Source organism: Eriocheir sinensis, chromosome 60, assembly GCF_024679095.1.
Source record: "Eriocheir sinensis breed Jianghai 21 chromosome 60, ASM2467909v1, whole genome shotgun sequence".
Taxonomy (NCBI): Eukaryota; Metazoa; Arthropoda; class Malacostraca; order Decapoda; family Varunidae; genus Eriocheir; species Eriocheir sinensis.
Window position 1 is genome coordinate 7,383,820 of NC_066568.1, and position 17,381 is coordinate 7,401,200.

The following is a 17,381-nucleotide window of genomic DNA, read 5'->3' on the forward strand; positions in this document are numbered from 1 at the left end:
GAAACTTAGGTCCACGGACTCACCACGGCCGCACGCTGACCACTCGGCCACCTCCTCCCCTTGAACCTCTTAACCCGGTAGCAGTGACGGGCCAAATTTGTGGCTTTACCGTGTACCAGCGACGGGCCACATTTTTGTCATGATATAAACCCCCCAAAATAGATGATGCATAAACTGATCACAAATGCGTTAATATATATTATGAAATGATTTGTGTGAGTGATGGTTTTGTCTCATTTTTCTCGCTTAGAGGGGCCTTTGAGAAACATGATCCCTGCAGCTACCAGGCTCAGTAAGGAGGAAATGGCGACTACTTTGTTACTTAAGATGATAGTCACGTCTCACTGCCTTCATTAATTTTGCATTTTAATATCTTTCTTGTTTTTAGAGAGGAGATCTTAGTGGGTCTCCTCATGCCGTGTTTCCTGTCAATCAAAAATAAATTCGCATCCTCGTATATACTTTTCTTCCCTCATTTTCATTTTACCTTCGTCTTTCTCATTTTTTCTCTGTAACCTTTGTCTCGCTTATCACACACCTTGAATAGTTTAGGAGAGGAAATTGCGTGTCTTCCTCCACTTTAAAAGGTTTCCGCTTCTTGTATTATTTTCTTTTTCCTTGTCGTTGTTTTCATCTTTCTTCTTCCTCGTAACATTTCTCGCTTCCTCATTTTATATTGTTACTTTATCTTTCTTTTTTTTTCTTATATTTTCCTCCCTTTTATTATTTTACTTATCCTTCTTCCTCTTCTTCTTCCTCCTTATATTATCCTTCCTTTTATTATTTTACTTTTCCTTCTTCCTCTTCTTCTTCCTCCTTATATTATCCTCCCTTTTATTATTTTACTTATCCTTCTTCCTCTTCTTCTTCCTCCTTATTTTATCCTTCCTTTTATTATTTTACTTTTCCTTCTTCCTCTTCTTCTTCCTCCTTATATTTTCCTCCCTTTTATTATTTTACTTATCCTTCTTCCTCTTCTTCTTCCTCCTTATATTATCCTTCCTTTTATTATTTTACTTATCTTCTTCCTCTTAACGTACGTCTGCCTCCTCACTTTTATTTCTGTTATCTTCCTTTTTCCCTCATTGTTTCCTCTTTCTTTATTATTTTTCATTCCCCTTCTTCCCATAATTGCTTCCTTGCTATCATTATTTTTTATCTTCCTTCTTTCCCTTACTGCTTCTTCACTTCCATTATGCTTTATCTCCCTTGTTCTCCGTATTGCTTTCTCACTTTTACTAGTTTTTATCTTCTTTCCCTTACTTCTTTTATACTTTTTTTTATCTTTCTTCTTCCCTGTAACCTTTGCCTCCTCACTTATCTTGCTTGGCGCGAGGTAGGAGGCTGCGTGTATTTTGTCATACTAAATACACATCCTCATTCTTGTAAAATTATTATCGTTTGGCAGGGAACATTTTTTTTACAGTAATGGAAGCAGCTCAAAGGCAATAGTAAATGGGGGGGAAAAAAACCCCGCTAATGACTGCTATTATAAAAGGAAGCATAGATGAGTGGCCGAAAGAGAGGTCAATTTCGGATATAGAATTGTCTTGATAAAAGGGTCTGAATACAAACATTGCAGGTAATTGAGACAGGTTGCGGCGGCCCATCAAGAACAACGCAGATGAAGAAGATTGTTAATACTAGTCATTGATATTATTATTAGGTCTTCGTAATGTGAAAATGAGCCTCGCGTGGTATTGAGGTTTAAGAAATTCTACAGGTTGTCACTCTGCGGGGTAACAGACTTTTGAACTCATACATACTCATTCACAACATAACATTCCTTCCTTCCTTCCTTCCTACTTTCCTTCCTTCCTTCCTTCCTACCTTCCTTTTTTTTTCTTTCTTCCTTCCTTCCTTCCTTCTTTCCTTCCTTCCTTCCTTCCGTCCATATATAAAACATCCATCCATTCGTCCATCCACCCTCCCTCCTTCCCTCCCTCCCTCATTCTCAATCACTCCCTTCCATACTTCTTCCCCTCCTTCACTCCTTGCTCTTCAGACTCTAACTATTGCACCGTGTTCATGATAAAAGAGGAGTGAGGAGATCAAGCGGAGCGTAATTAATGTAGATAAGTAATTTCGTGGGCGTGCGAGCTTGCATAAAAAGTAAAAAAAAAGAGGTGAATTTAACAGAATACCTCAGACAACACTTATCGCCCGTTATATTAGCTGATAATGGTTATGAAGGTTGCCGCCATTGCCGTGGGTGTGCGAGCTTGTTAAACTTAAAAAGAAAAGATATAAAAGTAAATTAAGAAAGTAAGTAGCGGGCTTTTCTTGTATTATTGTTTCCTTTTTTTATCCCCTTGAGGTGTCTCCTTTGCTGTAAAAAAAAAAAAAAAAAAAAAAAAAACGAACACCTATCGCTATTTCAAGCCGAGTATTGTTACAAAGGTGCCGCCTCACTTATTGATTTCTTAAGTGTTCATCGGAGGCTTCGGTAATGGGTCGCTTAACCACGTAGATGACAGGCAGTCCCCTCAAGGGCTTATAAGTGGTATAATTCACAGGGTCGTGGAGGCCAGTGTTAAAGAGACATCCTCTGTAATTTCCTGATATCGTGCGCACATTCCCACGCCTTCACTCACACGCCCACAACATAAAGGAAGTATTAGTTTAGAAGATGCTCCGCGCGGTTACGTTTTAAAAGTATATACTGTACATAATTGTGCTTTATTTGTATTATTGCTTTGATTAATTTTGCTCTTACATAACTATATAGCGTAAGGGAGGAGGGTTTTTTTTTGTGTGTGGGGGAGGGTGACTAGTACTATATCGTAAGGGAGGAGTTGGTGTGTGTGTGTGTGTGTGTGTGTGTGTGTGTGTGTGTGTGTGTGAGGGGGAAGGGGTGTAACTAATCTTTTACATATATTTTTTTTTCTTTCATATATTTGTGTGTTATTCCCTTGTCTAGATATCTTAAAAGGGAGAACTTCGTGTTTTGTCCATCTATAAAACATCGGCAAGGATAATAATTGTGTTTCATCTCACTTTTGCCAATTAAGGAATAGTAATTTTTCTTCTTCTTTTTTCTCCTTATCTCCTCATGCTACAACATTTTCTCCCTTCTCTATCTCTTTCCACATTACAGTATTTTCTCCCTTCTCTGTCTCTCCGTATTACAGCATTTCCTCTCGTCTACCCCTTTTTTATTATGACATTTCCTCCCTCTATCAATCTCCTTCTATCTTAGTGAAGGATATCGTGTTTTGTTCCTCTATAAAACGGTTAATAGTTGTCCTTCGCCACCTTTTTGCCAATTAGGGAGTGGTAATTTAGGGGACGTTCTGGGTCGTTAAGCAGATACGTTTTAGCGATAACGACTCTTTCCTGTCCGTTTAATCACCTCGCGAGGCACCTGTGTTGACCACCGGATGTACGGCAGACAGGTGTGTGTGTGTGTGTGTGTGTGTGTGTGTGTGTGTGTGTGTAAACGTTTTAGCGGCAAGTAGTAAATTAGATAGAGGAAGAAGTTTTAAGCATTTTTTCACACCCTGTATTTGCTAATTTATTCCTCTCGGCTCGTTCAGTTTATATATTTGAGCTGACTCCAATATCCCTTCAGAACAGAAAGGAAAAAAAAAGGTATTGCATCATTGTCAAAAAATATAACTCGTCAACTGTGATCCCTAAATTGACACACGTTGTACCTCCTCCTCCTCCTCCTCCTCCTCCTCCTCCTCCTCCTTGTCCTTAGTGATTCCTTACACTCATCCTCCTCATTTGGGTGCGACGCCAAAGTGTGTTGCGCGGCCGCTGGGAGAGTGCTGCGGGAATTTTAATAACTCCAGAAACAGAATCGACGCTACTGAAATTCTACTTGGGGACTCAACCGTGTGAAGAACGACTCGAGCGACTCAGCCTCCTTGCATTAGAAAATAAAGACGATTACGAAGCGATTTGACACAGGACTCATAGGGTCGTGTTATAAGACATTTTGCCGCCCAAGAACACCTATTTGACAAGGCTTTCGTGGGAGTTGTGGGCATTTTCAGGGGTAGTTTTATGACCCTGGTGGTAGTGTGACCCATCCTCTGTACCGTGAACCTCAAGAAACACCCATTAGAACCCGACTGACCCCCTCTTTGACCTTTAGAAATAGCTGATGTGAGAAGCGAAAGTGTCTTTTAATACCGACCATAAACTCAGCAACGTCAATCACTCCATGGTTATTGAGTTCTAAAATAACCCGATAACAAGAAATAACGGCCTTTCGAATCAACTGACGCGATTAAGTACAGACATTGCCAAGAGTTATTTTTTTCTCAAGCAGGTTTATCCGCCACTGGAACAACCCTCCTGCAAATGAAGTTATTGTGAAAACGATCAAATATATGACTAATCACATTGCCAATTAGCCCGTCCGCTGCGATTGGCACGGATTTGGCCTTCACTGGTAGCCTGGTAACATACAGTCCCAGGTCTTTCTCTGCCTCTGTGGTGGATAGTGGAGTGTTTCCCATGTGGTATTGGTGTGCTGGATATCCCCTCCCAAGATGCATGACTACATTTTTCTTGACTGAATTGTAGCAGACACTTTTTGTTCCATTTATAGTCAGTCTGTTGCGTGAGGAGCGAGCTGAACGACCCTGCACGTAGAACGACAAATGCATTATTCCGCTTACAGACCACGCACCCAACTAACTCATTAAGTCACATCGCTATTATGAGCCATGAGTCCGTGTTTCAAAGGTTCAGCGTTCGATGCATCTCCTCCTCCTCCCGGAAATGGCGGATTGGAGTTTTCTGCGGGGGTCTCTCCTCCCGTACCACCCTGCCACATCTCTTGTCTCCAATTGTGGGATTAGAGTCAAGGTGTTAAGTGGACCGCCATTACCCTCCCTTCATTTCCTCCTCCTCCTCCTCCTCCTCCTTTCTCTCTCTCTCTCTCTCTCTCTCTCTCTCTCTCTCTCTCTCTCTCTCTCTCTCTCTCTCTCTCTCTCTCTCTCTCTCTCTCTCTCTCTCTCTCTCTCTCTCTCTCTCTCTCTCTCTCTCTCTCTCTCTCTTTTCTTCGGGGACGAGAATACAGGCTGTCTTGGTGACCTGTTCGTCATGCACTCATGATCCAGTTTGGCGCAGACTCTTTCAACAGTTCTTTCACTAACATTAGTGGCTCTTGCTGTTCTTGCAGTTACTCTTGTGAGTGGTATGATAAATCCTCTGTTGTTTTTTTCGTCTAAAAAGTACTTGTTTACATTGTAAATGAGTTTTTTCTCGCGGCTGTGCAGCCAACGACGTGGAGAGGCAGGGAGAGGGAGGGAGGGGAGAGGCAGAGGCGGGAGCGGACCACCCATGGGCTCACCTGCTGACCCTTCCATGACCTTGAGAAAAGTGACCTGAGCTCTGAATGTGTAGAATGACAATGTTGGAATACAACACTGTCAAGTATCGTGGTATTTATACAAAATATTTGTTATTATCTTAAAAACGAAACAATCTCAACGCTATATGACCTTATTGGATTATCCAATTATTTAATTAAATTCATTTCAAGGTAATAAATAGCTGACATATGAGAGGAAGCGAGAAGTGTTGAGAGTGTGTGGCAAGGTGCGGGGCGGGGCTGACCAAGGCCTTGGGCTGACCCGCACCCCTCACCCCCCAACCCGCCAGTTCCTCCTGGATTGACTATACCATCACAACGTTCTTCCCCTACTGATGAGCTGGAATAATTTGCTTCATGCCTCGTCTCAGGTACTGAGGTGCAGGTGATGTTGAAGGATGGGGGTAATGTGAGAGAGCGGAGGGGGGGATGGGGAGAGATATGAGGGGAGCGGTGGGGGTGAGGGGAAGGGGGAGAGGGGGACAGAGGGGTGAGGAAGCCTGCATGATCAATGGAAGGAAGAGAACACAGATGAGGAGGAGGAGGAAAGAAGAGAGAGAAAATGTTAGCTGGAGGAACAGGATGCAGACGAGGAGGAGGAAAAACGGGAGAAAAAAGAAAGAAAATAAGGAGGAAGGAAAAGAAATAGGGGGTGAAGAAAAGAAAAGGAGCGAAGTAAATAGGGATGAAGGAAGAAGAAAAGAAGAAGGGAAGGGATAAAGAGGTGAAGGAGAAAAAAGTAGGAATTAAAGAAGAGGAGGAGGAAAGAGGAAGGAAGGAGAAGAAAAGTAGGTGGGGAAGAAAATAGAGATGAAGGAAGGAGAGAATGAGAAGAAAAGGAAAGTAGCGATGAAGGAAAAGAAAGGACAGAGAAGGAGAGAGAGAGAGAGAGAGAGAGAGAGAGAGCTGTCAAGGAGGAGGAGGAAAAAAATATAAAGAAAAGATAGAGGAAAAAAGGAGGGAATAATGACTGACGGTGTTGATGATGATGATGATGATGATGGTGGTGGTGGTGATGGTGGTGGTGGTGGTGGTGGTGACGGTGGGGAAGAAGGGGAAAATCCGGTATAATATTGTACCTTTAAATAAACGACTCTTGAGGGCATAAATAAATTACTTAGAGAGAGAGAGGTGGGGAGGGAGTAACTTGTTTGATCTTATAACCTGCAAGTATTGATGGGATTCGTTTGCCTCTCTCTCTCTCTCTCTCTCTCTCTTTATCTTTCTATCTCTGTGATCGTCTTCCTTTACTTTCTTTTCTTTGTTTGTTTCTTTTTTTCTCTACTATTTTTCTTTCTTCGTCTTTCTTTCCCGTTACTTCGCTTCCTTTTTTTTTCTTTCCTACTCTAAATTGCTTTCTGATTATCGTTCTCTCTCTCTCTCTCTCTCTCTCTCTCTCTCTCTCTCTCTCTCTCTCTCTCTCTCTCTCTCTCTCTCTCTCTCTCTCTCTCTCTCTCTCTCTCTCTCTCTCTCTCTCTCTCTCTCTCTCTCTCTCTCTCTCTCTCATTCGTTCCACAGCAGCCGGTTCTCTCTTCTATCGGATTACTAAGTGAGAGACAGACAGACAGACAGACAGGCAGGTAAACAGAATAAGAAAAGAAAAGTAGAGATATAAACATGACAAAATAAGTCGTAAAATAAAACTTGGAATTTTAAGCATAAACTAAACTAAAGGACAGAACAAATAGACCTGGTGATGAAAGAAAAGGATTAAAGATAGGCAAAAAGTAATATGTATTGAAACTGTTACTTCAAAATCTTCATTGCTCTTTATTGACAGTATTAGAACAATAAAGAAAGGAATATTAAGAGGAAAATAACATAAAAGAAAATGCATGTATTTGATTTAGAAGGAGAGAGAGAGAGAGAGAGAGAGAGAGAGAGAGAGAGAGAGAGTAAAAGAAAAGAAAACAATAAAATGAGAGCCCAGTACTTTGAATAGCACCTCACTAAACAGACAGATGAAGACAAGTAGAAGAAACGAAGAAAATATGAGATAATAATGAAGAACACAACGTCGGTTCGAATCCCCACGCTACCACCTGGGATTTATTAGTCACCGCCGAGTGGCCTAAGACTACCCACATGATGTCCAGAGACCATCCATCAACCTGGACTCTAGAAGAAACCGTCCAGTGAATCAAGAATGAGCTCCGGGGGGCAGCATGAGCCAAGCATAACTGGCGCCACTATAAAAAAATAATTTGCCTGCGCCACGACGGGCTTGGGGTGACCATCTGTCCCCTGAAGAAAACCTACCGGCTCTGTAGGCGGGGATGTAAAGAAAAAAACATAAAAAAAACGGATACTTGCTAGGCTCACTAACTTTCTTCCTTCCTGCCAAAATCAATTGAGTCCAGCTATTTTTTTCTAATTAATTTTGTCAGTCCCGTGTTTGTGAGGCTTAAGATCTATTACCTGTTGACGAGTAGAAAATTACAGGTAACAAACAGTACCTGCCAGACACTGACTTCTTTCCTTCCTCCTTTAAATCAGTTCACCTTTTTTTCTAATTAATTTCGTCAGTTCTGTGTTTGTGTGGTTTAAGATTGATTACCTGTTGATGGAAAGGTAATTACAGGTATCTTAAGCAATACCTGCCAGGGACTAATTTCTTTCCTTCGTGCTTTCAACAATTTAGTCCAACTATTTTTTTGTAATTAATTTCGTCTGTTCCGGGTTTGTGTGGCTTAAAATCGATTACCTGTTGATGAATGGATAATTACACATAACTTAAACGATCCCTGCCAAAGACTGACTTCTTGCCTTCATGCTTTTATTCACCTCATTATTTTCTTTTTAGTATTCATGATTAATCACGTGTTGACGAGGAGGTAATTGCAGATGAACTGACGACCCGTGGCGGCGTAAAGTGGAGGAACAATTAAGCCGTCCGCCGAAGAAGTGACGTGAGGGAGAAACACTCGCGTCATCAAACGCTTGGAGCTTTCGTTAGGACGGTTTATCAAGGCCAGACAGAGTTTTTTTTCTTTTACAACAAAGGAGACAGCTCAAGGGCACAAAAAAAGGAAACAATAATAAAAACTTGTGTCTTGTTTTCCTGGGATGTGAAGTTTTTTTTCTTTTACAACAAAGGAGACAGCTCAAGGGCACAAAAAAAGGAAACAATAATAAAAACTTGTGTCTTGTTTTCCTGGGATGTGAAGTTTTTTTTCTTTTACAACAATACAGCTCAAGGGCACAAAAAAAAAGGAAACAATAATAAAAACTTGTCTTGTTTTCCTGGGATGTGAAGTCTTTTTTCTTTTACAACAATACAGCTCAAGGGCACAAAAAAAAAGAAACAATAATAAAAACTTGTCTTGTTTTCCTGGGATGTGATGTCTTTTTTCTTTTACAACAATACAGCTCAAGGGCACAAAAAAAAGGAAACAATAATAAAAACTTGTGTCTTGTTTTCCTGGGATGTGATGTCTTTTTTCTTTTACAACAATACAGCTCAAGGGCACAAAAAAAAGGAAACAATAATAAAAACTTGTCTTGTTTTCCTGGGATGTGAAGTTTTTTTTTCTTTTACAACAATACAGCTCAAGGGCACAAAAAAAAGGAAACAATAATAAAAACTTGTCTTGTTTTCCTGGGATGTGATGTCTTTTTTCTTTTACAACAATACAGCTCAAGGGCACACACAAAAAAGGAAACAATAATAAAAAAAAAAGCCCGCTACTCGCTGCTGCTAAAAAGATTCCAAAGAGGTGGCCGAAAGAGAGCTAAGTCGGGGTGTCATGAGGGTGTTCCCGTTCACAGCGCGGAAGCCTTGCCAAACTACCACCAGCCTCAGGAAACCACTAATTTCTGCGAGAGCCTTTTGAAATAGATGCACTAAGGTTTCGAAGGAGGGGGTTTTTTGGGCGCCTCTTAAATCTTTGCTGTCAGGTGTGAATTTATAGTCAGTGGCGGAGAAATTGCAGGTGTGTGAGGCTTTAATAATAATGGATGAAGCGTCGTGAGTTATTATTATTATTATTTTTTTCGTTTGTGTATATGTATTTTTTTATTCTTTTCAGTATTTCTTATTTTTTTTGTTCTTTTTCTTTTAGGTTTTTTTTCATTAGTTATTTTTTTTCTGTTCGTTTATGTCTATACTTTTTTCTTTTCCTTCTTTTTCTTTTTTTATTTTTTTAAGCAATTTTGTTCATTTTTCTCTTGGTGTCTTTTTTTTTTTTTTTTCATTAAGGTCAGTTACTTTTTTGTGAATATTTTTTGTTTTTATTTTTTTCAGTAATTTTTTTCTTTTCTTGCTGGTGTCTTATTTTTCTTTTACTTTTTTTTCATTAACGTTGTGAATTATTATTTTTTCTCTTTTTTATATATACGTACAATTTCATTTCTTTTACTTTTTCAGCAATTTTGTCCTTTTTTTTTGTTTGGGATCTTTATTATTTTTATTCTTATTATTTTCATTGTTGTTTTTATTTGTATCTATCTCCCTCTTCCTTTTTTTCCCTTTATTTTTCATTCAGGGTTTTCTTTATATTTTCTGTCTTGCATAAAGAGAAACACACACACACACACACACACACACACACACACACACACGCACACACACACACGAGGAGAGGTTAATAATATATAGTCACGACAAACCATTTACACTTGCTTGAAGGAAAAGGGAGAGAGGAGGAGGAAGGGAGAGAAGGAGGGAGGGAGGGATGGAAGGAGGGAGACAGAGAGAGGGAGAGAGGGAGGAAACTGAAAAAAACTGGTTGTACGTTATGAGGGAAGAAAAATTGAAGGAAGAAACAGGTAAATAAAAATAAAGAATAAACATTGATGGATAACAATATAATCAGTGGAGTATGCGACATTACCTGAGAGAGAGAGAGAGAGAGAGAGAGAGAGAGAATTTTCTTGACCACATACTGAAATTCGATTCTCACGAGGCATATTTTTTGTCTCATATTTTCCGGTCTTAAGTTCCTTGAGTATGTACGAGGAGGAGGAGGAGGAGGAGGAGGAGAAAGAAAAAGAAGAAGAAGAGGAGGAAGAGAAAGAAAAGGAAGAAGAAAACAGAAAGAAGAAGAAGAAGAAGAAGAAGAAGAAGAAGAGGAAGAATATGAAAAAAAGTGAAGAAGATGGAAGATCTAAAACGTCGTATATATTTAGTGGTTGAGGTTGCATCGTTCGTTTATTCGCTGACATTGATTCTTGTTGTTGTTGTTGTTGTTGTTTTTGTTGAGGGTGGTCGTTTTGGCGATGGTCAATAATTTTCTCTTTTTTTTTTTCCACTTCTTTTCATTCTTCAAATCGCTACCTTTAAGTGTCCTTCCATTTTTAGACCCACACACACACACACACACACACACACACACACACACACACACACACACACACACACACACACACACACACACACACACACACTATTTTTCTTTCCTTACAACCTCGTGACCTTGACTCCTGCTTTCCTCCTCCTCCTCCTCCTCCTTCTCGACAGGGTTTGATACGTGAAGTTCAACAACGCCCATTACTCAGTTATTTAAGCCCCAAAATGACCCAAGAACTAAAAACATCGGACTACCACCAACACCAGGCAATGTAGTACTGATATCGGTAATGTTTTTTTTCCTTTTCGAACCGAGTAATCCGCCACTGCATTAACTTCCTGCAAAATTAATCAGCGCAAACACGATCAACGCCTGTAAGAAAGAAGATAAAGCAAATAAACAGGTACAGATGATGGAAGAAAGGAAGAGAGATAGAGAATACGAATATGAGGGAGAAGCGAAGCATAGAGAAAGAGTAAAGGAGAGAGGAACGAGGGAAGAATGGAAGAGAAGTGAACAGGCAGATAGAGAGGAGAAGGATCAATAATGTGCGGCTGTTCCTATTTCTCTTTGCCCTTGAGTTGCTTCCCTTACTGTAAAAAAAAACCGTTGCGCCAAGAGTGAATAAAACGATCTCGGGTGTACGTTCTGAGTGCTTTAGCTTATTCTTTAGGTCCTTTGAACGCTTGATGAACAGACTAATATAACAAAGCAGGTGACCGTGTTTACCTGTCTCTTTGTTAGTTCTGTCGTTCTTCGCTTTCTTTCCTCGTCTTGCTTCCTTCACTTGTCTTCCAGCTCCGACTCCTCCAAAACAGGCGACTTCGTTATATACCAGGTTTTATGTTGCCTGACCTTCCATGCTTCATTTTTGCTTATTATTATCGTTACCATCATCACCACCACCATCTTTATCACCAGTATCATCATCTTCATCACTACCACCATCATCATCACCGTTTCTTCTTCTTTATCTTCTTCTTCTTCTTCTTCTTCTTCTTCTTCTTCTTCTTCTTCTTCTTCTGGGTCCGTGTTCTTCTCTCATTGTTTACCTGCTTGTCGTTTACCTGCTTCCACCTGTCCAATTAGTGATGGTCCAGGTGTGTTTGTGCCTCACCTGGCCTGTACACCTGTCCGCGACGCCCTCACTCTCATACGTCTTCGCGAGTTCCCTTGTGTCCGCAGCGACTTTTTTTTTTATTATTTTTGTTTTTATTTATTTTCTATTCATGTTTATTTCTGGGATTGTATGTCTTTCGGTTCGTATTATGTCCTTCTTAGTCTTCCTATTTTTTTCTTTTTTGTGTATTTGTTTTCCTCTTTTCTTATATATTTTTTTGGTATTTGTTTATCTTTTTGTTTATTCCGAGCTTGTGTGTCTTTCATATTTTTTTATACTTCCTACTTTTTTTCTTTTCTTTTACTGTCTTGCTACTATTTTCTTGTTCTTATTATTTATTTATTTATGTATTGATTTACGTCAGTTTGTTTGTCTTTCTCTTCCTTTAATGTCCTCCTTTGTCTTACTTTTTTTATTTACGTCTTTTGTTCCAATCTATTCTTGTATTCATTCGATTCCTTTATATATATTTTTCTTTTTGGTAATGTTGCTGGTTTTACGTTTAGCTGAAAATGGGCAGTTTGCATGAGTCGTGTTTTTTCTTTCTTTTTTCTCTAATTGTTTCGTTGCTTGAAGTTCTCTCTACTTTTGCCTCGCCATTTACTGCAAGGCATTAGGGTCTCATGTTGTACACTCTTCATCTTTTCTCTAATTATCTGCAATCACCATACGTTACTTTGCTGTTTTTTTCTCTTTTATTTTCCTTCCCTTAATTGTCTTGTTTTTCTGGTACGTGATTCCTGTCTTGTATATAACTGAAGACGGGTTTTACTTTTTTTACTTTTGTGTAAGGTACAGACACAACCTAACGTGTTTTTTTTTTTTTTTTTTTAGTAGTCTAATCTTGTACAAAACTATTTTTCTTATCTCTTTGTTTTCTAATAGACGTAACCTTTTCTTCCTTTTCATCTTTTTTCTGTTATTTATTTGTTTATTTATTTTTTTTTTACATCAAAGGATACGGCTCAAGGGCAACAAAAAGGGTAAAAAAAAAAAAAAAGCCTGCTACTTGCCGCTATTACTATTTTCTCATCTTTTTTTTCTAGTGTAAAAGACATTATTTTTTTTTTTATATATTTCAGTTGACCTTTTTTTTTAATTAGATTCTTTTTTGTATAGATTCTGGTTTTCAGTGGAGTCAGTTTGTATTTTTTTTTTTTATCTGCCTTTTACAGAAACCATTCTCCATTTATAAGTAAGAAACATATTCGTTTATTTTCTTTTACTTTTTTTTCATTATCGACACCAATACATTACACACAATATAAAAATTGATGAATAGAATATAAGAAAAAAACATTATATTAAAAAAAGAATGCTAAAAGGAATTAAATCCTCATATAAACCGATACCCTGCGGCACACAACACAATTTGGGCAGTGAATAAAAAAGGAAAAATATTATAAACTAAATCAAACAAACAATGCAAAGAGAACAAAACCCTGAAGACACCGAACACTGCGCCGCGGAACACACAGGATGAAGCACCTTGAGCATAAGAAAACAATATTGCATCAGTGTTATTTTGGGTGTTATGCGGCTCTTTAGGTCGCAATATGGTGGCTTTGATGAAGGTGGCCATGAACTTTGGATAAAAAAAAAATATAATACCATAAAAAAAGAGATCACAGCGAACTTTGGATAAAAAAAAGAAAAAATATATATAATACCATAAAAAAGAGATCACAGCGAACTTTGGATAAAAAAAAGAAAAAAATATATAATACCATAAAAAAGAGATGACAGAGTTGCGTTATTTGCGGGATTAATGGCGTCGTTTGTCCGTGTCTTCGTGTTCCGCGCCGCTCTACGCAATGCCTCAACGTCTCCTCCTTTGATCTTCTTTCAGCGTCCGGCGCGGGGACTCGGGGCCATAAATGTCACTAATGGCATACTTTGTACTTGTCTTTCTCTCGCCAAGGCTCGCGTGCTTGGGGCCAGGCAGTAAATCAACTCTTTTAGCCTTTCTTATATTTTATTTTTTATAGCTACGAATCTTCCATTTACGTGCCGGTCAAATATCACATGTTCTCAGCTGCCCGTGTTTGTTGTACCTGTCGCTGCCGTCGTGTCCCCGGGGTGGTCAAGACATGCTCGTGTCGTGTTCTTACCTATCATTCTACTTTAATTACTGTGCTGTCATATCGTGGTCTTATATTTGTTCTTAATCTTATCATTCTGCCTTTATTGATTTTTCTTCTTTTCCTTACTTGTCATTCTTCTTTCATATCGTGGTCTTGCTTATATATGTTCTTCTTAATCTCACCAATCATTCTGCCTCTATTTATTTTTCTTCTTTTCCTTGTCATTCTACTTTTATATTTGTTCTTCCTTCCTTCATCGTCTCGTTCGGCTCCTCGAGTTTAATTAAGAAAGACGTTACGGACACGATTTGTTGCTGTTCGTCGTATTTGGCGTCTTATCCTGAGGGAGGTGTACTTTTTTTCTTTTATTCTTGCACGCTAGTTAATTAGGCGTGAATCGTGCATGTCACCACCCTCACCACCACCACTACTAACAACTATCCTTCATCGTCACTACTATTATTTACGACTATCTCCTAACACCACTACTATCCTTCATCACCACTCCATCACTCCACTAACTCTGCTCATTTCCTCCACTTCCACTCTGCATCACTAATCCTCACTCCACCACCACCACCACCACCACGAACAACAACAACAAGACAAACTAATTCTTCCATCACTACTCCTCCATCACTCCACTACCTCTGCTTATCTCCTCCACTTCCACTCTGCATCACAAATCCTCACTCCACCACCACCACCACGAACAACACCAAGAAGACAAACTAATTCTTCCACCACTACTATATCCCCCATAATTATCCTCTCCACTACAGCTTCCCACCACCACCATTATAAACCACTTCTACCCTCCTTTTTCATCTCCACAATTTTCTTCTCCACCACTACATCCCTTCAACACCACCATCACCACTAACACCCTTAAACCCTTTCTTCATCACTCTCCCATCCACATCCTCCCGAAATTGACCTCTCTTACGGCCACCTTTTTTGATTCTTTTTTTTTTTTTAGGAGCAGCGAGTAGCGGGCTTTTTTTTTTATTATTGTTTCCTTTTTTTGTGCCCTTGAGCTGTCTCCTTTGTTGTAAAAAAAAAAAAAAAAAATCTTTCCACACCCATCACCACTGTTATCACCACTACCTCTTCTTTCACACACACACACACACACACACACACACACACACACACACACAACCATCATTTCCCATCTACTACGTCTTCTCATCATTACCACCATCATCACCACTTCTCCACACCACCACCTCATCACTACCATTGCTACCACCATCATTACGCCTCCCGCTCCATCACCACCACCAGCATCACCATCATCACCACCTTCTAGCTGACATTTTATCTGCCACTGTGTCCATGTGTTGTGTTCTTTATTGTAACCTTCGCGGCATCCTCGCCACGCCTCGTCCCTGTGTGGTGTGTTGTGGCGACCCAGGTGTTCTGTGTACCTGTAATTTATTGATCGGGGGGGGGGCGGGGAAGAGAGGGGTAGGGAGGGGGCGGCTTAATGTATCGGCTGCAGGGGGGAGGAAGGGGAGGTAGAGGCTGTGTGTGTGTGTGTGTGTGTGTGTGTGTGTGTGTGCTTTAATGTATCGCTGCAATCAATATGAGGCGGTTCTGTTTGTGTCAGTTGATATATGTTTTCTTTTTCTTCTTCTTTCTTTTCGTTATTTTTTTCTCTTTTTTTTTTTTTGAGGGGGCGATGGTTGTGTTTGTCTTCCTTTTGTGTTTATATATTTTTTTCTGTGTTTTATTCTTATATTTAATTGAGGGTTCTGTTTGTGTTTGTAAATTTGTTTTTTTTCTGTTTGTTTTATTTTTGTTTTATTTTTGGGTTTACTGTTGCTTTTTTTATTCCTGTTTATTCCTCTATTGATTTTTCTTGTCTTGTTTTTATTCATTTATTATCTATTTACCATTATTTATTTACTTACTTTTTTCATTTACTTATATTGCTCGTGTTTCTTTTTTTTGTCTGTTTTTTTTCTTGTATTTGCTGGCTCATGTTTGTGCTCGTTGATATGTGTTTTATTTTTGTTTTGTTTAGTTTTTGGTTGATTTTTGTATTCGTTTATTTTTCTGTTTGTTTTTAGTATTGTATTTTTTGGGTGCCCCTGTATTCGTTTATTTATGTTTTATATTTTTTTTTCTGTTTCTTTAATTTATTTGCTAAGCTGTGTGTGACTTCATGTAGCTGTGTTTGTTTTCCTCTATTTATTATTTTACTTTTTTTTATATAGGTCAGTTATTGCACTGTTCCTTCCTTCACTGTCTCGTTCTTTCTACTTTATTGTTCTTATCCCTCGCTGCTGTTCTTCATTTTTCTTCTTTTCCTTCCTTTATTGTTTCATTCTTCACTGCTGTTCTTCGTTGTTGTTCTTTTCCTCCCTTCATTTCCTCATTCTTCACTGCTGTTCTTCATTATATTGTTCTTTTCCTTCCTTCATTGCCTCATTCTTCACTGCTGTTCTTCATTAATGTTCTTTTCCTTCCTTCATTGCGTCATTCTTCACTGCTGTTCTTCATTAATATTCTTTTCCTTCCTTTATTGACTCATTCTTCACTGCTGTTCTTCATTAATGTTCTTTTCCTTCCTTCATTTCCTCATTCTTCACTGCTGTTCTTCATTAATGTTCTTTTCCTTCCTTCATTGCGTCATTCTTCACTGCTGTTCTTCCTTATTGTTCTTTTCCTTCCTTCATTGCCTCATTCTTCACTGCTGTTCTTCATTAATGTTCTTTTCCTTCCTTCATTGGTTCATTCTTCACTGCTGTTCTTCCTTATTGTTCTTTTCCTTCCTTCATTGCGTCATTCTTCACTGCTGTTCTTCACTAATGTTCTTTTCCTTCCTTTATTACCTCCTCCTTCCTTCATTATTTTTCCTTCCTTTTTTGCCTCCTCCTCCTTCCTTCATTATTTTTATTTTCCATCCTTCATCGTCTCGTTCGGCTCCTCAGGTTCGAGTGTGTGGTGTTGTCAGTGAGTGTTATGTTCCAATTCGTATTCTTTTATTTATGTTGCTGTATTTCTCTCTTATTTATTTCTCCACACATTGTTCATATTGTGTTCTCCGTCCCGTAGGGTTTTGGTGCGTTGAGGGATTAGTCCTTTGCTCTCTTTTATTTGATTTGATTTATTCTGTTTTTTCTTCTTTTTATTCATGATCCAAATTGTGTGTTGTGTGCCGTAGGGGATCGGTGTGTTCGAGGATCCAATTCCTTTTATCATTTTTATTTAATTTAACGTTTTTTTCTGATTCTTTATTAGTTCATTTTCATATTGTTTGTAGTTTATTTGTGTGTGCATTCAACAGCTTATATCCCTTGTGCATTCTTTGTTTGATTTTATTTATTTATTTATTGATTCATTTATATATGCTTTATTTATCCCCTTTTTTTGTGCCTTCTGTGTGCCAGTGTATCGGGAAGTCATTCATAAACCATTTTTTTATTTATTCATTTCCGTTTTTGTTTTCTTTTTCAGTCATGGTCAAAGTCTCCCTAACTCTTCCTTCATATTCACGGCCCAAATTTACTCTTTATTTTTTACTTATGCCAAAATTTCCTTCACTTTTTCGT